This window comes from Leptonotus elevatus, chromosome 16, assembly GCF_054856555.1.
Source record: "Leptonotus elevatus isolate MCC_2025b chromosome 16, RoL_Lele_1.0, whole genome shotgun sequence".
NCBI lineage: Eukaryota > Metazoa > Chordata > Actinopteri > Syngnathiformes > Syngnathidae > Leptonotus > Leptonotus elevatus.
The window spans coordinates 15,251,973-15,276,250 of record NC_141254.1 but is presented as its reverse complement, the minus strand read 5'-3'; the positions used below and the strand labels follow the sequence as shown (position 1 = coordinate 15,276,250).

At 38.1% G+C, this 24,278-nt stretch overlaps 1 long non-coding RNA gene across 1 annotated transcript in view; it reads left to right on the top strand.

Moving 5' to 3' along the window:
- LOC147160924 (uncharacterized) overlaps positions 1-21,062 on the top strand; it is a 29,167-nt gene extending 8,105 nt beyond the window's left edge. The window contains exons 3-4 of the long non-coding RNA XR_015097348.1: positions 542-689; positions 20,923-21,062. This is a non-coding gene — a long non-coding RNA (uncharacterized LOC147160924). The remainder of the gene's footprint in view (positions 1-541; positions 690-20,922) is intronic.
- The last annotated feature ends 3,216 nt before the right edge of the window (positions 21,063-24,278 follow it).

Sequence of the window (24,278 nt, the reverse complement as noted above, 5' to 3'; positions counted from 1 at the left end):
TGCCATCCTTTAGCCATATTCTCAAACTTATTTTCCCAAGTTTGCTCCTCCTGAGACCTGTTGAAAATGTACTAGGTAGTTTATACCTCAAGGGACAAAAAAAGGACTCATACTGTACTCCTATTTGTGGAAAAAAAAAATACGTATTGCTAAAATAATTCAGTTACATCCGGTAACATGAGCCATGAAAACTATATTTGGAGGAGTCCTGAGCACAGCAGTGGAATAACTTTTAGGGTCCATGAGCAGATAGATGCGCATGAGCTCCATGCAAAGCCTGCATATCAGTCTTAGGGATTACTCTTGAGCTCCTTCATTTGCATTTTTTGGAACTGTTAGCTACCTGACTGTCTTACAATGTACTCTCACCTACTGCACCAGCACAATCTAATGAGATGGGGGGTGGGGGGCTGTCTTTACAAAGTTATTTGGGTTTATTTTTTATGTTGAGTGTGTTAACTATATTCTTGTTAGTGTAGTTTGCATAAATTACAGTATGTGGATTTTGTTTTTCTAATTTCCAACCATCCATCCTGTTCAGGGTCACGAGTATCTGGACCTGAGCTGAATTGGTGAAAGGAAGTCTACATCCTGGACTGGTTGCCAGAAAGATGACCATTCATATTCACAATTTCATTCACTCCGTCACTTACTGAAAACTGACCCCACGCTGCCATTACAAACGTCAGGTAAGTGTACCACTACACTATCAGTGACCCAGTTCCTGGGCAAATTGTTAGAAAGTTTGAATACTGAGAAGTTTTGTTTGCAGTGGTCGGTACTGCGAAGGGGAATTTGTTATCAATTGCCTTAACAGGATAAATAAAAGTAAATGAATACAGTAATGTAATTTTAGCCAAGTCATGCCTATCACGTCACCTGATCACAATCAAGAATGGCTTCAAAGCGTGTATAAATGCTTTGAGATGATGCTATGACATCAGTGTTTTTTTGTACATGATGTCATCTTTGATCTCTTTCAGGAATTTTCAAAAAATGTTCGATAAGTTATGTCAGTGCAATGAGGCGCTCTTAAAACACGAGGCGGTCTCTTTGTAGTATGAAACAATCTATATGAGTTGAATGCTTGTGTACAAATCAGAATGCCTGCCATTTTAATTGAAATCGCCTGTCAGTATGTTTACATTCATCAAAGAAAGCCAAATTAGTACTGTATTGCATTTTAAAATGTGAATAAACACCTTAGTCTGTGTGTTTGACTTTTTAAAACACAAAATATTTGATTCAGAACCAAATTCTTGACACATGTATATACAGTGGAATAAAAGTCTGCACACCCCTGCTCAACTGCATGATAAATCTTTTGAGCACTTTTCCCCCACCATTAATGCAACCTATAACTTGTACTCAATTGATATATATATATTAATATATATATATATATATATATATTGTAAGTGAACATGCAGCTATGTGCAGAATTAACCAATCACATTCAAACTCATATTAGATGAATCAACACACGCCTGTTGTTCAAATTGGCTAAATAAAAGCAAGGAAAACCTTCATTTGCTTTCTCACAAAAGCTTCAAGGTTGTGTGCTAACTTTGACTGATGTTTGGAACTGCCGGGGGTAGGAGAAAATAAACATTTAATTTACATGCAATATATCTGGCCACTGTTCTATTTTATTATCTATGAAAAAAATGGCCACCTGGCATCTCTCCAGCACTTTATATGTCTCGCTTTTCTTTCACGTCTCAGCAAGCCGACAAGCTAAACACAACTAAAATGACCACAAACAAACACCGCTCGAGCACTTCTTTGAAAAGAGGGAAAGTACGCGCCGTGACTTCCAACAAATAGAATGCCTCATTTAATAAGAAAATACCAAGAGTCTACATCACAACAGGTTTGCATGTTCAGTCTGCTCTTCGGGTGTCACGATTGATTGACCCCCAAATGCAACCGTCATTATACACCATCATTATACGCTGTAAATTTAATTAACAATGGGTGTTGACTAGTTTTAAGTGTATATCCTTAATTCTATGTGGTCGGTTCCATGCTGCGCCGTGTATGAATGTTTCTTCTTGTGCAGCTTAGTTGTATCTGTCCGCCTGTTGCTCCTGGCAGCCGCACAAGTCCAACCGAGCATGAAAGAATAGAGCAGTAGTGCCAAAACCACATATGGGCACTGTGACTGCTTGATGTCAGTCTAAACCCGAGTAACGCTCACTTGTGTCGACTATCAAGGCTGATTTTGTTTGGATTTTCAAACATGACTGATGAGCCTGTAATTGATGATCTTCCCATGTTTTGCGACAAGCTAAATGCAGTAATCTTCAGAATCAAAATATTTGAATCCTTCCCGTTGAATCCTAGCTTAAATCATTCTCACTTAATGTAGCCTGCATGCTAACTGAAATACGTACAAACAAAACTATGGTGCTCAGCGATTTCCCCACTTTTATTAGTGGAATGTTTTTCCTGTTTTTGCTTCTTGAGTCGCAAAAGGAGTCCCTTTGCCAGCGGCGGGGAAAACAACAAAACATCAATTTGATTTATATTATCCAGTTTGGCTTCTTTAACTTAGTGTATTTCATATTGAACCAGTAGTTAGTTGAGTGTTATCAGGAAAAAGATCCTTATTTTTTGATTATGTGTGGCTTAAAGGGGACAGTAATATGTTCTTAATATCGCCTTTGTAGAATAAGAGTTAACCAGAAAAATCCACCTGTTTTTGTCCATCTCAGGGGGCGTCTGTTTTACCACTTTCTGTCGACTAAAAATGACATCACAGTTGCTCAGGGCTCAGGTAACGACCAATCACGGCTCACCAGTTTCCTGAAGCTGAGCTGTGATTGGTCTTCACCTGAGCCCTGAGCAACTGTGATGGCGTTTTCAGTCGACATCCTGTGTCAAAATGGCCGCCCCTGAGATGGATGAAAATGGGTGGATTTTGCTACATAACTCATATTCCACAAAAGCAATATTCATCAGAATGTCGTGTTTTGACTAGTGGCCGTATGTACATACAACATATTATTGCAAAGAAAACATTGAGGTACCTTAACATTATATGGTTTGACAAATGCACTCCACAACTTGTAATGATCTTGATCACATGTGCAGTACATGTAATTTTCGTAAAAACAAACCACATTGAATTCTATTTCCAATGCCCGAAAGCCGAAAACCTTACATCAGTAACGGTAAGAGCTGAACAGTTTCAAAGGGCGTTACCTGACCAGAGGTACATTATATACTGCCCCAAAGCCTTTTTGGGCAACAAAACAGGAAGCAGGCACCAAAACTTGTATGATTTTTATCAACATATCACTTATGTGAATAATCCCAGGTGATTCAAGAGGTGGAGAAAATATATTTTACTGCAGAAAATTACACAAAAGAAACATCTTCATGCCTACAATGCCGACTCATCATACTTCAGCCACCACCTAATATTATTCCAGATTCTACGGGATTAATCAAATGCGTGTCAAGGCTCTGAAATGAACCAAGTGTTGCTCATCTGTGGAATTACAATCAGGCAGGTTTTAGGGCTGTAACTTGTTGCTGATATGCATCACCTCTTAAGGCCCCAACCATTACACACTACATCCAAAGTGCAGCCTTTGTAATTGAAAGGATGTGGCTTGCATTAGAATGTGAGCATAACTGGGCCTGATGGGCTACAGAAGCCACGAGTGGTCATGGATACTCACTGCACTTGCTTTGCTTCATTGTTCAAGTGACGTGGGTTTTAGAAGTATATTGTCTGCTGAAGCGTATCAAATATTCGATTTACATCATGTACTTTCTTGTTTATAACTTTCAGTGAGAATGAGATTGCATGTTGACACAATGTTTTGGGTCGCAATATTCTTGAAAATGCTCGACTTGTATTTTTATGTTCCCTTTTCACAGATGGTGCTTGAAATTGAATTTCTAACTATTTGTTACATAAACAAATAGCTGTCCTGCTACAATAAAGGCAAAATAAATTATGTGCCTGAGCCTTCTGATAAAACATGCTTTCATTTTTCTTCATCTCCCAAAGGGAAATTGTTTGTTTGCATCATTATACGATCAACTAAATTGCACAGACAATAAATAAGGTGTGTGATTAATTATCAAATTTAATAACACAAAATACGTAAACAAATTTCAATATGATTGTTTTGTGCTCATATTTTTTGTGGGGTTGAACTGGCATCTAAAGATTTTTCTTTTTTTTAAGCTGCTGAATGCAGAAAATTAAATTTTGAATCGCTACTGCCACCTGTGGCCAATAAATTAAACTGCACACACCCTTCTTTGCGTACACAATGCACACATGACGCCACATCCACAGTCACGGGGCAGGAAATTTGAACCCGAACCCAGTCTGGAGTAGCCTACATATTGTGAACAGCTAAAGGTGTTAATTTACTAATTCGAAGAATTAGTCATAAATGGTCAATGAAAAAGGCTTATTGTAAAGATATTTTTGGGCAAATTGTTACAATTTGATTTGATTTGATTTGAAGCTTGCAGTCTTGGCCACTATGCTACAGCTCAGTTTCAATGTGTTGGCAATTCAGTTCTTTGCCATGATGCACTTTAAGTCAAGTCATCTTTATTTATATAGCGCACTGACCAGTATGAGAGAGTCCGAGACCTGTAATACCAAATTCAACACACCTGTTCCTATTCACACTTGAGTTTGTAACACAAAAGAGTCACATGACACTGGGCGGTATATGAGGGGTGTACCCTATTTTCTCTAATAGTGCCTCAATTTGATTAAGTGAAAGTGAGGGTTATTCAGCTTGTGGGTAAAATTTAAGGACTAACCTCAAATGTGCTACCCTGACCTTTACAGCTGAACTTTTTAAATGTTTCAGTACTTTTGCAAAAGTTGCTGTTCTCTAACAAGGAGCTTATGGATTGACTATTTTCAAGGACATGTATACCTTTCTGTGATTGTTCCTGCTTCTGTTTCTTTGTTACAGCCTGCTAATGAAACTCTAAAGTCAGTGTTTGCTTCTGACAAAGCCTCACAGTGGTGGTGTACTCTGTTGTTAGTTGTTGTCTTGGTCTCACAATGTGAAAATGTGGAAAGAATGAGGAAGAGGACCATTTAAATCCCAATTCTAATTCATCTCAATTTTGTCATTCAGCTCCTTGTTGGAGAACAGCAAGTTGTGCAAAAGATATTGAAACAGTTGGACATTTGCATTCAAAAGTTTGGAAAAGGTCAAATTAAGTTCACATTCTCACAGCTGAAGATAATTCAACTGTATGCCTATGTGCATTAATCAATGTGTGGGGAGGGAAAGTTTGTTTTAAATGTGTGTGTCAGGAGTTCTTGTTGCAGGTGGAAACATTCAAATAGCCAAGTCGAGAGAGTCAAAAAGACGCGTCTAGACTGCCTGTCACATTTGGGCACCAGACAAATGGCAGTTTTCACAGCGGAGGGGGTGGGTTGGCAATCTCCAAATGCACTCTTTTTGTGACAATTCCAGTGCCAGGAAAATTGAGCTCGCTAATTACAAAACCTCATCAGAAAACATTTTCAAACTATTTTCACAAATAATACAAGAGAGAACAAAGTCAGTCATTTGGATAAAGATGCAAATGCTTTCTCTAGCTCTGTTTGAAACTATCCCAAGAAGCCAACACATCTCAGTCGGTGTATGTCATTTAAAATTTGCTGCAAATAAACCTTTATTGCAATATCAACTATTTTCTTCTCTTACAGAACAGACTCAAAATAAGACTCCTCTCTTGGCAGCCATGATAGAGATCTAAAGGCTTTTTCATAATAACCAGTCAAAGACCAAGAGGTTTGATGTATATATGAAGAAAGTAACATAACAAAAATTAATTTTCTTGCATTATACCCTCACACACACACATCCATTTTCTACCGCTTATCCGAGATCAGATCGCGGGGGCAGCAGCTTTAAAAGGGAAGCCGAGACTTTCCTCTCCCCAGCCACTTCAATCAGCTCTACCGGCGGGATCTCAAGGCGTTACCATGCAGGCCAGCCGAGAGACATAGTCTCGCCAGCGTGTCCTGGGTCGTCCGGACATGCCCGGAACACCTCTCCAGGGAGGCGCCCAGGAGGCATCCGAACCAGATGCCCGAGCCACCTCAAATAGACTCTGAGTCCCTCCCGGGTGACCGAGCTTCTCACCCTATCTATAAGGGAGAGCCCGGAGACCCTGCGGAGGAAACTCATTTCGGCCACTTGTATCTGTGATCTTGTTCTTTCAGTCACGACTCACAGGTTGTGACTTTAGATGAGGGTAAGAACGTAGATCAACCGGTAAATCGAGAGCTTCAGCTCCTTCACAACAACGGACCGTTCAGAGTCCGCATCACTGCAGACACTGCACCGATCTGCCGCTCCATCCTGCCCTCACTTGTGAACAAGACCCCAACATATTTAAACTTCTCCATTTGGGGCAGAATCTCATCCCCGACCCGGAAAGGACACGCCACCCTTTTCTGACCAAGGACCATGGTCTCGGGTTTGGAGTTGCTGACCTTCATCCTAACTCCTTCACACTCTGCTTTGAATAAGAGTTGGAGATCACAGCTTGATGAAGCCAACAGCACCACATCATCTTCAAAAAGCAGAGATGCAATGCTGAGGCTACCAAACCGGACCCCCTCAATGATTCGGTTGCGCCTAGAAATTCTAGTCCATAAAAGTTATGAACAGAATTTGAGACAAAGGGCAACTTCCAACCCTCAATGGAAATTAATCCGACTTACTGCTGGCAATGCGGACCAAACTCTGACACCGGTCATACAGGGATCAATCAAACATTCCGTATCGGGGAGCTCGGTTCAGGGAGCTCGGTACCCCGTACTCCCGAAGCACCCCCCATGGGACTCCCCGAGGGACACGGTCGAACACCTTCTCCAAAACACATGTAGACTGGTTGGGCGAACTCCCATGCACCCTCGAGGACCCTGCCAAGGGTGTAGAGCTTGTCCACTGTTCCACGGCCGGGACGAAAACCACACTGCTCCTCCTGAATCCGAGATTTTATTTCCCGACGGACTCCCCTCTCCAGCACCCCTGAATAGATCTTACCAGGAAGGCTGAGGAGTGTGATCCCTCAATAATTGGAGCACACCCTCTACCACCCCAGTCTGCCAATCCAGAGGCACTGTCCCCGATGTCCACGCGATGTTGTTGAGGCGTGTCAACCACGACAGCCCCACAACATTCAGAGCCTTTAGGAACTCCGGGCGGATCTCATCTTGCCACCGAGGAGCTTTCCAACCACCTCAGTGACTTCGACCCCAGAGATAGGAGAGCCCGCCTCAGAGTCCCCAGACTCTGCTTCCTCAAAGGGAGGCGTGTCGGTAGTATTGAGGAGGTCTTCGAAGTATTCTCCCCACCGATTCACAATGTCCCGAGTCGAGGTCAGCAGCACCCCATCTCCACTATACACAGTGTTAACGGTGCACTGCTTTCCTCTCCTGAGTCACCGGATGATGGACCAGAATTTCCTCGAAGCCGTGCGGAAGTCCTTTTCCCATGGCCTCACCGAACTCCTTTCATGTCCGAGTTTTTTCCTCAGCGACTGCTGAAGCTGCATTCCGCTTGGCCAGCCGGTACCTGTCAGCTGCCTCCGTAGTCGCGCAAGCCAGAAAGGCCAGACACACACACACACACACATCCAAGACTTAAACCTTGAATGGCGACCAGCACAGTCGTTGTAGGCCAAGGATCCTTCTTTTTAATCCAATTTCACCTTGATTGTGTTCATCCTTCCAGATAGGAGATCAGGGGTGAAAAAGGTTAATTATGTCTTTGAGGGAGTGAAACTATTTTAATGTATTCGTTTTTTACGGCAGTATGTCAGTGTCACAAACGTTAAGCGAAAATCAGATTTTGCATAAAGCAGTAATAGTACCTACACTATTTTTAAATCCACTCAGTTAATCATCTATTTTTAAACCATTCTGTTACAAACAAACCACCAGCATTAATCATGCATTTTTTGGCACACTTACTAATACTGTAGCTATTCTTTTTTGTAATATCACTCATCCATTATTACGTCCTCATTATGTGGTGAGCTGGAACACATCCCAGCTGGCTTTAGGCAAGAGGTGAGGTACACCCGGGACTTAGTTCAACTCTCAGTAATACTGTTAGAAAACATATTTTATATTTGACTTTCTGTGAAACATATCATTTTTTGTGTTGAAATACATTTACTATGTTTTTGTTTTTCAAAAGTTTGTTACATGAGTCCCAATGTGATTACAGAGCATGAGAGGGGAAGTCAACCGTAAACATTTCTTGATCATATCACTGTCAAACTTTCTGGATTGTTTTACACAAAATTACCTTTTTTTTTGGGCTCTAACCAATATTTCTGAGTAGTTTTACACTAAAAGTAAAAAGACCCATTTCTTGACTCAAAATTGGGTCACATCGACCGACCCAAATAGAGGATCGGTCCAGTTTTTACCCGTAGGGTAATTTTTTTTAGAGTGTAATATGTGACCTCACTAGTCTAAACATGATGGTTAACTTTGCCACTTGATGTCGACGTGCCAACATGCATACTTAGCAAATGATTTAGAGGCCATTATTTTTCACTTAGACTGATAACATATTGTTGCTTGAACTTTCTGCTAAGGAACTAACCCCCCCCCCTTCCCAGTTAGTGCCGCTTTCCCAAACTTCCACTCCAGTTTGTCTAACCTTGAAGCTTCATGTGCACAGATTTCCTACTTTTTCAGGGGAAGGTCTGATGTCTCAGCCTTGGCACTTTGCCGCTCCGAAGCCTTGCTTTTTTGTCTCAGCTCTCCCACACACTCCCTCCGTTATCTCCACCCCTCTTTCAGCTCCACAGTGAAGTGTTAATATCAGGCTTCATATAGTACTCGCTGGCAAGAAAAGTCAGAGCGGGGACTTGTTATTGGGAATTCTTGCCAAGTTGTATCGCCCCAAAACTGTAATTAGCACTTTGTACTTACTCGCCATGCGGTCTGAAGCATGTGCTGCTATAATGAACGATTACTATCAAGCCTTTATATTAAACCTTAAATGTTTTTACATCAGCCATGAATTCGCATAACAATTAAGAAATCACTTCAGTGAAATTGCGTGTTGCTGTATTTAAACCAACTGCTTATGTAAACCACTATTAAGAAGGCACTCTAGCAAGGCTACTTTAAGGCCATTCCAAAAGAGCAAAATGCAAGTGTTAAGTGTTGCAGCTCTAGTGTTCTTATCTGGGACATTTTACATAGTCATTCATGGCCTTCGTTGTGCCCCCTCTTGCTGCCAAAATAATGAAGTCCTTCAAGAGGATGGACACAAAAAAAACCCCCGAACATCCTGAAAAGAAGTAGGGAGCCCTGTAACGTCTTACAAAATGTTGCACTCATCAAACATTACTACACTTTTTCACATTTAGTTTGGTTTTCCACATGATGTATTCGTCCATAATGCTTTCATTTAAAACAACTGCGCAATATCTCGAATCAATTTATTACTGGAAAGAAATGTACAATATATCTTTTCAGTTCTTTTGATATGTTGAATGAGAAATCTGATGTCCCTGGCAACTAATTCACATGCTTGTGTTCCAAACTAGTTGTGATTCATTTTTAGTTTTTTTTTTCCATCATGGTGAGCATCCAACGTTTTCTCTTTTAAGCAAATCATTTCCAAGATTGGCTTGCATGTCCTGCCTCTAAAGCAATGATCTTTATCACACGTCTTTGTGAAAGTATCATAAGAATGACATAAGAACGTATATAACATTATAAGGGCCAGCCAGTCATTAACTCGTTCACTGCCATTGACGACTATAGACGTCAAAAATGTATTTCTATTAATTAAAAAAAAAAATCCATTTCATTAAATTTTTTATGAAAACCTAGAATGTTTTTTATTATACATTTTTAACAGTTATAAAATTATAATGCGATTAATTACGATTAAATGCACCTTATTTTTAATATATATATTTTTTAATTAGGCCCGTCAGGCAATTAACATTTTTAATTGTAATTAATCACATGACTTCATTAGTTAACTAACGGTTAATCACAAATTTTATATCTGTTCTAAATTTACAATAAAAAATGTTTTCTCGGTTTTCATACTCTTGTTAGCAAAAGTGTGTGTTGGGGGGGGGGGGGGGGGATTAAAGTAAGGGAAATAGTTCAAATGAATTTTTGACGTTTATAGCCGTCAATGGCAGTGAATGAGTTAATGACACTTCTTGTTCCCCAGTCCAGCCTCATACTGGAGCACCTGTGGCACAGTCAAAACACAGGAAATAACAACTACGAGCTTATATGTGACAATTACTATATTCATATCAGTATTTTCATTAAGCATTTTTTTAAAGCTCTCTAGTAAGACTTGTTTACTATTATTTACTTTTACTTATTCAGTGACTCGATAGCAGACAATTCGGAGTGCTTATCTTCAACCAACATTATGCAGATTTAGTCACAATTCTCTGCAGGTGATGATAGTCACTCGCGTGCTGTTATGTCTATATCTAGTTTTTTTTTACAACAAGCAAAATAAAGTCTGTCATTTACCCCAAATGACACATTGGCTGTCATTTTGAATTGATTCAACCAGATTCATCGGAATTATATAAATGCTACAAACTAAGAAAAAGATTAAGTGTTTTACAGCAGCTTGAGTGTTTTCTTAAACCAGGCACGTTTTTCTGCTTTGACTACAAAATGTCCTTTTTTTCAAACTGTAATCACACTTCAAATGTCACTAAATGATTGTTTCGTTTCTCCACTATTGACATTTTCCACAACGTAACCTCACACAGCCTGCCATTAGAAGCCTCTTTGCATATCCCAAAGTCACAGACGGTGAAAAGAGATTTATATTTATTATAAAGTTATAAGATAAGCTTTCGAATGCAGATTATATGTAGGTCCTCCTGGGGTTTTGCTCTTTTTACATCTGTGTTTCAGGGCCTGAAGCTTTTGTCCCTGCTGTATAAAAACTGCAGTGAACATTTGCAATGTAAATTAAAAATTAAATCCCCTCAGAATAGAGTTAGAAGGGAACCCGACACTGAAGAATTGACACTTTGAAACAATGAAAAGTGGTCAGTGTACATCTTATATAGCAGCATAAATGTATTGTTCCTTCAAAATAACTCTAAATACAGCTTTGAAGACAAGCGAGAATACCATCACATGAGCACCGCCGATTTTGACAACCTTGAGCCTCCTTTGGGCACAGGCCTCTCCGACGTTTAGCAGCATCTCTTCTTTCAGCTGTGACATGACAGGTCACTGGACTTCGTGACATACGCTTTGCTTTTCATATATAGCTGTAGGTGTGAGGAGGGAAGCGCCATCGAGGGGATGAATTGAGCTTTTGTTGAAGCTGAGTTTCAAAGTAGCCTGCTTTGTGACTAACGCCTGTTCTGGGAATTTGGCATCACTGGTGGTACACTCTAAAAAGAGAATTGTTGAACCAATTTAAGATTACAAATGAACTCATTCACTGCCATTGACGGTTATAAATGTCAAAATGCATTTGAACTAATTTCTATTAGTTTAACGTTTTTTTCCACTTTTGTTAACAAGAGTATTAAAACCTATATTGTTTTGGTACATTTAGAACATATATAAAATGTGTGATTAATCGTGAGTTAACTAGTGAAGTCATGCGATTAATTACAATTTAAAAAAAAAAATGTAATTGCCTCTTGCCCCTAATTTTTAATATATATATATATATTTTTTTTAATGAATTTATGGCAGTGAATGGGTTAAATTGTTGACCAACTTAAAAAATTTAATTAAATTAAAAAAATCGCTTCAATTGGTAACACATGATTTAATTAAGTTAATCCAAAGTGAAAATATTAAGTTTAATTAATTATGAGTTTGTTAAACTTGACATTCACCTGAATTAATCCAAAGTGCCTCCAATCTAACGTATTAGGGGGCCTGTATTGTTGTTTTTTGCTATAAAAGGAACGTTTCTAGGCGTAAAGTCAATGTTTACGCTGTCGCTGAAGGCAGGCGCAATGTTGACGAAGAGAGTGGGTGGGGGTTGAGCCATGGGAGGAGTCAGTTTTAAATTGTTTGTTTACAAACAGAAACGGTCAAAACTTAAGACCTCGCCTTTAAGTTTAATGAACTCATAATTAATTAAACTTAATATATTCACTTTGGACTAACTTTATTAAATCATGTGTTACCAATTGAAGCAATTTTGTTTTTTAAGTTAAACACATGCAATAGACCTTTTTAATTTGTGTTGAGCAATTAACTATAAAAGAAGTTTTGGCACTTGGAAGTCTGAATAAGTTTCGCCTCAGTTTCATCAACCATCTTCCGCAGGCTCCAAATTTTCCCGCTGTTGTTGCATTATTTGTCTAATGTTTCCCTCTTTCAACATGAATCATGCAGCGTGTGCAGAATTAATTTGTTGGAGAGTGTGAAAATGATTTGGCATTGTCTCTCTGCATTTGTAAGCTCTTGATGATGTTACGCAACTCCTATTGTATTAAAAATGGACCTTATAAAAAAAAAAAACAATAGACACCTCTTGCGTGATGTACACTATAACATTTGTAAGCTTAGTTCAATGTGTTTTTTGTTTTTTACGGGGAAGTTCATACACTACACTTTGGAAACAGATTTTTATTCCAGGAGAAACGAAAGAAAGTAATCGTGCATTTTCTTTCTTTCTGCAACTCACACAGAAAAAAGATATTTTAATTATAGTCTTGCTGAATAAAAAATGAAAAGTTGTTGAGTTTATTCTGGCCAAAGAGTCATAAGTAGAAAGTACATAAAATCTTAAGTGTGTAGCATTCTTGCAACTCCGGTTACCATAGCGACGGCTCTGTCTGTTGTTGTTAGACCCACGAGTTCTAGCGAACCCCCAAAATCTCCTCATCCAATCAAACAAAAACCTCTCCCTCAAATAAATATCATTGCATTAGATATGACTGAACATAATAAAGATGATCAGCCAGTCAATGCGAAAGTAATTATGTGAGCTTGCTGATGTTTCTATTTGAATGAGTTTTTTTTTTTTTTAGCAGCAGCAGGCAGGGAACATGTAATCCTCCTTCAAGCATGTTTCTGCCTCAATTAACAATGTCTTCCAAAAGGATGCTTGGCTCCTCTGAGCACAAGTCAGAGTGACATTGAGAATGTAACATCTACAATAAACGGGGTCACGATGCACCTTTGAGCGGGAAAAGCACCGCTCGGCCCATTCTCATCTCAACGTCATACACTTATAAGGGGAATCATTTGAATTGCATGCAGCCTTGGCTGAAATAAAATGAGGAGAGTATTTCGGCGACGGAGTGACGAGCAGGAGTCAGTCTTTGGCCAGGAGCGCTTGAATTTGTCTTTCGGGTTTTCAAGCAAGGAAAGATTTACAATGTATCTGGTGAAGCGTTGCTTCCCCTCGTTGCGTACACTGTAGTTATCTTGTCAACAAGCTCCGGGAAAGTAGCAATTACCTTATCTGATATTGTCCTCAACGCCGCAAGCTAATTTCTCGCCTCTGTAAAATTCATTGTTGTGCAGAATTGTATTAATGATGCAGCAAAAGTAGTGCATTGCAATGATGTGTTCCGCAGTTCACTTTGTTTTGAGTGAAGTTTAGAACTCACATTTGACTATACTACGCGTGTATTCATTTCAATTAATCAATACTCACATATGTATAAACCAGGCCGTGGCAAGCTATTGTAGCCCCAGTTGACTGTTTTTTTTGTTTTTTTTTGTTTTTTTGCACCTTTTGGCAGCATCCACGTGGCCATTGGGCACCCTGGTCTGTTCCAGAGTGGTGACAGGCAAACAAGTCGCCACAGTTACATAACTCCTATGAAGGGGAAAAAAATTAATAATGCCACATGCGGGAGCCGTTGACTCCAGGGAGCAGCATTCTGTATGCCTTATAGATATATATATTTTTTATATCCCTTTATTGGCTCTGGAGCATTTGTTGGGGTATGACCAGTTTACCACATGACCTGTTGATAATGAAAAACGATAAACCTATATATCCCAATATATAATTTTTCCTTAAAACTGCATGAAATAAACGCCAATTTTCTATTCTTCTCATTTCTAGTTCCTGATCATCGTAAAATGGTCTTTCTCTCTCTCTCGCTCTCTCTCTCTCTCTCTCTCTCTCTCAAGTATTGGTAATTTTTCACAATAATTTCAGTGACTTTATTTGGAAAAATATAATTTTAGTTATTATAATAATAATTATTATTATCAGGCAGAATTGTGGTCTCGTGGTTAGAATGTCTGGCTCACAGTACTCCTGCTTCCTCCCACATTCCAAAACCACGTTCGGTTAATTAAAGACTCAAAAGTGTCAATAGGTGTGAGTGTGAGAATAAGCATTATTGAAAATGAATGGACATTGGCTATTACATTCTCTTTTTTTTGTTTATGTTGTACTTTGAACATGTCACAGAGAAATATTTCTTTGAACAAAAAACATCTCATCTTGTGTCATGTGGAACAACTCATTTGTCCTATTTTTGTAATATATGAACGGATGTCATTTTCCTTCAAAATAAAAATATGTGACTCGCGTTACAGAAGTGAACATAGGAAAGGATTTTGTTGTGCTCAAGGAAATAATCAACCACTTGCTGACCAAGAAAATTAATCTCAAAGAGATGTTCAGCGTAAAAACCACCAGTGTGTTACAATATGATCCATTTGTGTTAAAATATGAATAGATAGAATATGAGTGATCTGTCACTACAATTATTTACAGTCTGGCTCGTCTACCATGCCAAAGTGCCCCACCCGATAAATCCAGGCTACAATGCAATACTTCCGGGATCCGCTGCAGTTCCAGTGTCTTGATGCTTTGAAATTGAAAATTTCAACAACAACAAAATCACTCAGAGCCTGGTCGATGTGAGATATTGTTAGTAGGGGTGATGTCACGGTGAAGCAGCCACTAGTTCACACTTCCATAACTCCCGCTTCTTCTCTCACACAAAATGAAGCAAATCTCTTTCTAGACGTGTTGGCTGATCATTTGGCCTACATTGAAGAGGAAATCTTGTCATTTGTGGTTTGGGTTTTTAAATATATATCTTTTGTGACACGTCCTGGAACTTGTTTGGCACACCTTGTATACTTTAAACCTGGGTGTGTGAGTCCACTTCTTCACGGATTATTTATTTGTCTTCCTCACTTTAAGGAAAAACAAATCTTGTGTTCACACACAATGAATGACCTTGTGTGTGTGTGGGGGGGGGGCTCTCTCTCTCTTTGGCCATTAAGTTCCGCTACAGCAATATAATAAAACATTTGATGGATCACCATCATTGGTAATATTTACATTTAGAAACTAAAATTACAGACTAACAACAGTTCACAAAAAACCAACGGAACAAGAAAAATTTAAACAAAGGTGCATGCATTTTGGAAATGGAATAGACACATGGTGTTCAATTATTTAGACTTTAACTGTAAAACCAGCACTCTGTCATCACACCAAATGATTGAATGATGTTTTAAAAAAGGAGATAAAAGCATTTGGGATTTGAATTGGAAATTGTGATGTCGTCGCAAAAAGAGAGAGCCAAAAAGTAAAAATACAACCAAAAAAATTACCTCTCAACCTCAGTCAAAGTTTTCCAAAACCTCAGTTGAGTTTTCAGTGGCCTACAATTAAGTTTAGAAGTGGACGAATAAAATACACGTGTTTTGGTACACTTTTGGGAGGCACATGAAAAGTAAAATATGATGTAGTACAAGTAGTAAATTGGAAAAAAAAAATCTTCATTTGTGCCACACTCCCACATCCAATTCTCGGAAAACTGTCGGGGCTGACAATCTTAAATCTTAAACCTGTTCGTTATTTGCAAATTTGATGTGTGATCAACAGTCAGTTCGTTAGAGCCACAAACTCTCTGATTGTGCACTGAAACGTAACGTTAACTAATTAAGAAGCTCCTGCTCCTGCTGGACACAAATAGGGTAGCAAACGGTTTTGTTAAGTGTTTGTGTAATTACTCCCTACCTTCGCTTTGAGGCAATTAAAGTGGAAAAATGAGGCAATACTGGACTGATAGACCCAGGTAGGGTCACAGGTCACCAGGATAAAGGCTGCAAATACTTGACTCACCCTGGATGCTGGAAACCCACAATGTGCTATTGTCATTGAGTACATTGAAAAAGGGAAAAGGCCCAGCACTGAGCCCTGAGGGACACTTCCGTCGAGGATGTAAGGTTTGGACAAGGATGTCTCCCTTATTTACCATCAACTTCACACTTAATCAAACCGTACATGTGATGCAAAAAAAGTCCTATGACCTACAGCAACCTCAATGACACTTGACAAGTAGTTTCCCGTTTTTTCAAGGTGTTCAAAATCACATTTTAATATGTCAGCCTTCTGACTGCAATGTTCCCCAGCTGTAATTATGACATCTTCTTGGCTCAATCTTTGTATGCTATGAAAACATTTTGACAGTCGCCCTGTGTTTCAGTCCTGAGATCTGCCTCAGTTGTTTGTAGCTTCTGGAAGCATGCAGTGTGGAGGCAGAATGAGCAGCCAGAAGGCATGAATAAATCTTACTCTTCAGTCTCGACACCTGTAACACCAGATTCATTACTTAGTGAAATACTATTGACGTTTTCCAGTAACTGCTTTCATGCATCAATGCTGGACCATTTGAGTGCAACAGCGACAAGTACGATATTAAGTCAAATCAAAAACGTTTTTTTTTTGTTGACATTATGTTCTATGTACCCCCGCCAGTCTAAACAAGGCATTCTGATCAAAATTTAGTTTGTGGAATAGGAATTAAGCACCAAAATCCACAACAGGTTGCGGCCATTTTGCCACTTGCTGTCGACTGAAAATGGCATCACAGTTGCAAGAGGCAAAATGGCCGCCTCCAAGATACATATTTTACTTTTACATATTGTAAATAAAATGTTTGGTTTGACTCCCACTTTAAGAATATTAAAATGTTTTTAAAAAAAAATTATCCGCCCATTTTTATCCATGACGGGGGTGTGTTGGCCATTTTGCAAGTTGCTGTCGACTGAAAATGACATCACAGTTGTGAGGCAAAATATATGCCCCCCCCCCCCCAGAGAGAGAGAGAGAGATATTGTAAAGAAAATTATTGGTTTAACTTCCACTTTTAACTCAGTCACTCCCAGCCATTTTCACTGAAGCAAACCCCTTTGCTCCCAGCTGTTTTAATGGATTTTGACAGATTTTGCAAGACCCACAGAATATTGTGTTCTATTGCTATAAAAAACATTAAACCTACCAAAAGAAAGGTTAAAAAGTATATTCCTATCTTTTTCCGTCTTGCAGCAATTCCATTAGAATATAGCTAAGTTTCATCATTATTCACAAATCTGTTTACAACAGTGGGGGAAAGAGCTTTTTGCAACATGGCCCTGGTTGATCTCTTATACTCTGCTGCCACCTGCTGGCCGTTTTTGTAATAACTACCATTACTTTGAGCATTCTCTTCAGTTGAGAGGCTGCATCAACGCCTTCTGTATGCTTTAATGTAAAAAAATAAAAAACATATAAATACATCTTTGGGAGCATGGTAATATTTAAAATAGAATGTGTTTATATGTTTTGGGAGCAAATGAGTTAAGAACATTGAAATTATTTTTTTTAACAAATTGGAGGTTGACCTGTGTCTCTAGTATGAAATCATAATGTCTGCGTTTACTCTTCATATAACAATATTTCACGCTCACAAACCGGAAGTCTGGCATAGTACCAAAACTGCAACATGGCGCCACAGGGCATCCAAACTGCAAGAAAAAAAAACAAAGAAGAGGAACAAGTACAGCAATTACAGAGGGAGAAAGAAGTCAGGTTACCTGGCAATTACGCTGCAAATTCGTCCCCTTTGTGGTTTTAATTGTGCTAAATGACTTGTGAGACATGTTATACAAACACTCAACACAACCGGTTGCTTTTCTATTTGTGTCCAACTACCGCACGAGCTTCAGACCGCTCCCTAATTGGCTGTCATTACATTTCACGTCTCAATCACGGAGCACTAGGCCCCCAACAGAGGAGCATGGTTATATTTGCATTACATTGACAAATAATGAAAGTTGAGTAGCCCGAATTGACATCCTCCGATTCCTAAAAAGGGTTATTATTAGCGATGGAAAAATGAAGCTTCATGAACCTCTTGCAATATATATATTTTTTTACTCCTCGAGATGGTGCTCTTGGTTTATAGATAAAAGCTAGTGCAAAAGAAATTCATGACATTTCCGAAGATTTAGTTTAGTCTTGTAAGGCGAGAGCTCCACATTGGATGTGGGGGACCACGGCACAGCTTGATTGGCTCGTGCTGTCTTCAGCGACAACAAACCAAATACACAATGCGTGAGAATCAATGACAACGTGTCTCCTTGTATTCTTCTTCCTCCTCATCCTCTATCTTTTGTTGTCAGGCCGGAGAGCTTCATTGTGGCTCATATAATGTTTTCTTTTATAGTGCAATACAATACACGTGAGGCTGTATTTCATGCCGTCCAGAAGGGAAATAAATCATTAGTGCCACATTTAAATGCTTTTCAAATAGCTCCCATATGACGTACCGTGGTATTTAGTAGTGGAACTAAACAGAATCCGGTGACCCTCATTTACCTGTGTGGAGCGCCGCACTTTGGGAGTGGATTAAAAATTGTGTTCCTCTTCCTTATTAAAGGATTTCAAGAAATAGCAGCGGACAATTATGACCTAATATTGTTGTGATTTAATTGTTACAAAGGACTGAAGATAAGACCTTGGATACTTTTCCCGATACATCAATTTTAATTAAATGTTTTTTTTTGACATGCTACAGAAATGTGTTGTCATAAGTGGAATCATGTGTGATGAGTTTCCACACACCTATGACGGGGGCCAAACTGTATTCAAATGTATTGTCCTGGCTGAGCTTGATGCTACGTTTACATTTGACATAGTCATCCATATTGAAAATACAGAATCAGATTTTACAGTTGATGCAGCAACAAAAAAAAGGACATATCTTACAAATCACATCAAATTAAATGCTTTATCGGCAATATGCATTTTAAAATTACGGCAGCTTTCTACACAAGTTGTGTATGTGGAAAAAAAAACAACTATGATAACATTGTGCACTCTAAAAACAGTTGGGTCAGAAATAACACAACTATGGGTCAAAAATGGACCGATCCTCTACTTGGGTCAATTTGACCCAACTTTGAGTCAAAAAATGGGTATTTTAGTGTAAAACACAAATATTGGTCAGATCCTTTACTTGGGTAAAAAAAGAAAAGAAAAAAAAGGGTCATTTTGTATTAAACAAGTTAGAAAATTTAGTCAAATTGACCCATAAAGTGGATCGGTCCATTTTTTATCCATAATTAGTTTACTTTTGACCCAACTGTTTTTATAATGTGTTCAATTGGTAACATGAAATGAATTAGACCAATATCACCACTTAGTGGACAAACTATTACATAGCAGCAAAAGGTGGACTTTGGTGAGTTGTGTCAGGAAAGTTCCAGGACTGGTGTCACAAACGTGACATTTTAAACTGCAAACTCAACGTTTTCCCTTTTAAAGCAATACAACTTGATTCTAATGCCTTTCCTGTCATCTCTTTATGGATTTTATATATATATATATATGTGATCTGTGATTGACTGGCGACCAATCCAGGGTGTACCTTCATCTCATCCCAAATCAGTTGAGGAACTCCAGCTCGCCTGTGACCTTAATCATGGGTGACCTCATTAAATGAATTGTACCTACTGAAGATAGTTATTGCGTGTTCATGTATTGTGCATTATCTGGCAGGCTTGTTGAATTCAACATATAGTTTACTGACTCTCAATCTAAATGAAGGTAAGTTTTAATTGACTTTCCAAATAAACCGACTAATGTTACAGTTTGGAAGAATGCAATATGTCTGTTTGTCCATTTACAGTGTCAGTGATGTGGGTTGTCTCAAGGTTTTAATGGAAACTAACAAAATAACAAACGAAAATTGAAGAAAAAAAAACTTGTTAAAGAAATAAAATAAACTTTATTTTTTTATGAAAACTAACTGAAACTACAAAATATATATATAAAATATAAGTTTGTAAAACTAACTCTAACTATAATTAGAGCCAAAATGTTCCTCATTTTCAACTTTGTCTCTTAACATCGAGCTTTCGGGGGTTTATTTTAAATGTATTTATTTCAGTATTGCTGTACATCCAAACAGAAGACGGAAGGTCAAACAGTTATAGTTTACGTTATTACACAATGCTTAGTGACCGTTTTTTTTTCATCTTGCACATTACAAATGCGCCATAAAAATAATATGAAACAAAAAAACTAGTACTAAAATTAAGCCTTTTGGAATAACGAACTTGCTGTAAAAAAAAAGTAGGCCTAACTCTAATGAAAAATCGAAAGCTCTTATAACAGGAAGCATATAAATGGATGATAAGCGTTTGTGTCTGAGCGCAACCCACTTTGACTGAGCAGAAAACTATATTCGTTATTATAATATTCAGCAGTAACAATTGTGCGGAATCTCTTTAATTACAGTACATACAGTATACAATTCACATATTTTGTCATTCAGTCATGCTGCACGACATCTTCTATACGGCATTGTATACGATCAACTGTCTCGAGTCATTCGTTCAAATGGACACCAGCTTGTTGCCTATTTCCTTAATAATCGATCGATGAGGTAAAAATGTAACACGTATCGAGGTTCCCTCCAGGCCCGTTGACTCGCCGTCTCTGCTGAGGTCGGCGTTGTCTCGTAGGCCAGTGACGCCTCACTTCGGGTATTTGACAAACTGACACTCGCAGAATCAGAGTGTCCAACTCAGCTTGTCAAATACACTAAGTGGGGGGCCGGATCTCTCCGAATCAAACCTGGAATGAACATTCACCCCCGCCTGTCTTGCAGTTATTCAATATTGATCTGAATTAGTTACCTGCGGTGGACGTTGCTGCCGAGGGCCAACGATGACTCTCGCTGCTCCAGTGTCTTTAACTGTTAAGACACTGACAACTGGTCGGCTGCATTACTGCAAAGGGGAAGACAAAACGAGGAAGATAAGCGGGGGCGGAAATGTGTGGAAATAAAGTGTCAACATGTCACGGTTGTGAAATGCTCTTGAAGCTTTTCTCACATTGACATATTTGTGCACGCCTCTCCTTTTGTGGCATTTTATAGTTCTTATCGTTGCATTCAGAAGGCACTTGTGAAGCAGTTGATAGAGAGTATCTGTCAGTTTGTAAGCTAATTGAAACTTACATACACCCCCCCCCCCCCCCCCTGAAAAGAAGGACCATTTTATTTGAACAGAGAAATGTTGTAATTGTTTCATCATCATGCTAAACAATAAAATGTTCTTTACTATAATATGTTCTATGCAGCTCCACTAGTCTAAACAGTATTCTGATTAATGTTGTGTTTGTGGAATATGAATTAAACAGCAAAATCCACACTTTTTTTTTTATCAATCTCATTTTGTCACTTGCAGTCAACTGAAAATGACATCACAGTTCAGGGCTTCGGTAGCAACCGATCACGGCTCACCTGTTGTCTGAGTTTGGTCATGTGATGTTCACAAACTGAGCCGTAATTGGTCATTACCTGAGCCCCGAGCAACTGTAATGTCATTTTCAGTCGACAGCAAATTCAAAATGGCCGCCGCCTGAGATGGATTTGAAAAAACGGGTGGATTTTACTGCTTGATTCATATTCCACAAATGCCGTGTTTAGACTAGTGGGGGCACATAGAATATATTATAAAGACAAAATTGGTGTTGACTTCCCCTTTAAAGGTCTATATTGATTAACTCATTCACTGCCATTGACGGCTATAGACGTCAAAAATTAATTTTAACTATTTTTTTATTGTACATTTAGAACAGATATAAAATGAGTAATTAATTGTGAGTTAACTAGTGAAGTCATGCGATTAATTATGATTACAAATTGTAATCGCCTGACGCCCCAAATTTTGTATAATGTTTTCTTTTCTTTTTTTTTAATTCATTCATTGCCATTGACGGCTATAAACGTCAAAAATTCATTTAAACTATTTCTATTAGTTTGACATTTTTTCCCACTTTTGTTAACAGGAGTATGAAAACCTAGAATTTTTTTTTACTGGACATTTACAACAAATATAAAATTTGTGATTAATCGTGAATTAAATAATGAAGTCATGCAATTAATTACAATTAAAAAAATTAATAATTTTTAATAATATTTTTTTAAATCAACTTATGGCAGTGAATGAGTTAATTTATTGGTTTATTCCAAAATATCCTATCTGCTGATGTAAAATGTGTCACCAAAATAACTACACCAAGCTGATACATGATAAGGTAGAAGGTCGGGTCAAATTCTAGCTCTTGCATTCCTTAGCAGATATTACCGTACTTAGTTTTAAAGGTTTAATGCCCTACTACGTTTTTCACAAAATGCTACTAAACCTTTCATGAGAGCAGACTGAGGCTGCAATTCACATAAGTGGCGAACCAACTTCTCCCAACAGCAGCAGCAGCAGCACAATATAGAGGAAGTTGGAGGTAAAAAGATGCCTCACCGTGTGCTCTTGAGAAAGAGCGGGGTTAACTTTCATCAAGTTGTTCCCCAACAATTAACTGAAGAAACGAGCCGCAGTTCAGTGGCAGCCACATTTCTAAACTGAAGGGCTAAAACAGTACTAAATGTTGGCGGAACTCTGGTGACAGGAGCTTGTGGCAATGTGACGCTTTACTTATTTATGTATTTATTTACTTATTCCACCAGACTGACACTGAACCGAGAGCTTGTTGTTTGCTCACCTGTCAATCACCTGCTGTATTATTTGTATGTGGAGTCTAAAGATGGATGCTTTGAGTGAGACTTTTTTTTTCTAAATATAAAAAACATGTATATCATTAAGGAGACACTTGATTGGGATAAACTTTGGCACTTATATCATAGGTCTGTATGCTAAATGTTGGTGCAGATTGAGAGCCATTTTAGGAAATTATTAGCAATTTATGTACAATGATTTGGAAGGGTTAGGGTTAAATTAAAGTTAGTTATTTACTGATGTGCCCAAAACAAATAATTCAAAATGCATGCTAACATAAGAGTGATAAATATGTATAATATTACTACTAGTAATAGGGTATTAGGCACAGTAGGCTATCCCTAACTTTTAAAATAGGTTGAAAATATATGTGTGTAATGGATTAACAATAATAGTTTGATGCACAATTAAAAAAAAAAAAAGTTTATGTTTAAGTTATCATTTACGGAAGAAGCGTATTGCATTCGCTTGAAAAAAACAAACAACATTTTTTTTTAGGGAGTATTTTATTAAAATTTTCTGTTTTTCTGAATATTCTTTTCTGTTTTACTGAATATTTTTTTCTGTCAAAAAATATTCTGAAAAACAGGCTGAAAAAAAATATTTAAAAAAAAAAACGGAAAAAAACATATTCCAAAAAACAGGCTGAAAAAAAGTATTCAAAAAAACAGGCTGAAATTTTTTATTTAAAAAAACAGAAAAAATACTCAAAAAAACAAAGCTACCCAAAAAAAATTAGTCAGAAAAACAGGATTTTTGGTTTTTTTTCAAGTGAATGCAATACGCTTCCATAATCATTCTACTGAAAATGTATCCCTTTTTTTTTGTGGACAAGTCGCCTTCTTTCATGGACTAAAGACACCACCATGTGGCTCATTGCAAAATTACAACTACAGTGAGTGAAAGAAACTGGATTAGGAGGTTCACTATGCAAAGTCCCGTCATACTACATTGCGTAATTATTCACGCCTTGTGACGTCAAAACACACCCAGTTACAGTTGTACTTACTTTTTTGTCGTTGAATGTTTTGTATACAGCATTCAATTCATGCCCTTCCCTACAAATATTTGCAAATTGTAAATCAGCGTGTTGCGATTTACGTACATATTTGAACCTCATCGTAGGTCGAAAGGCGAGTTGCAAACACAGAAAGGAAAAGACCAATTATGTTTTTGTTTTTCTGGCTTTTATTTACTGGTGAAAGGAAGACAAAGCAAAAATATTGGGCAAGGCACTATCTGTCAGATGGTAACAGATCATTATAATTCAATTCTTCATATTTCAATAACTACTAAAAGAAAACATGAGTGAGTCCACCTCGTTCACACATGATTTGACTGAACTTAAAGGATTGTTCAGGTAAAACATACAGCACAGTAGCATTTACGTTGTCAAAGGCATCTAAAGGTATCCAAAATAAATGCATTCTTATTTTTGATGGCAGTT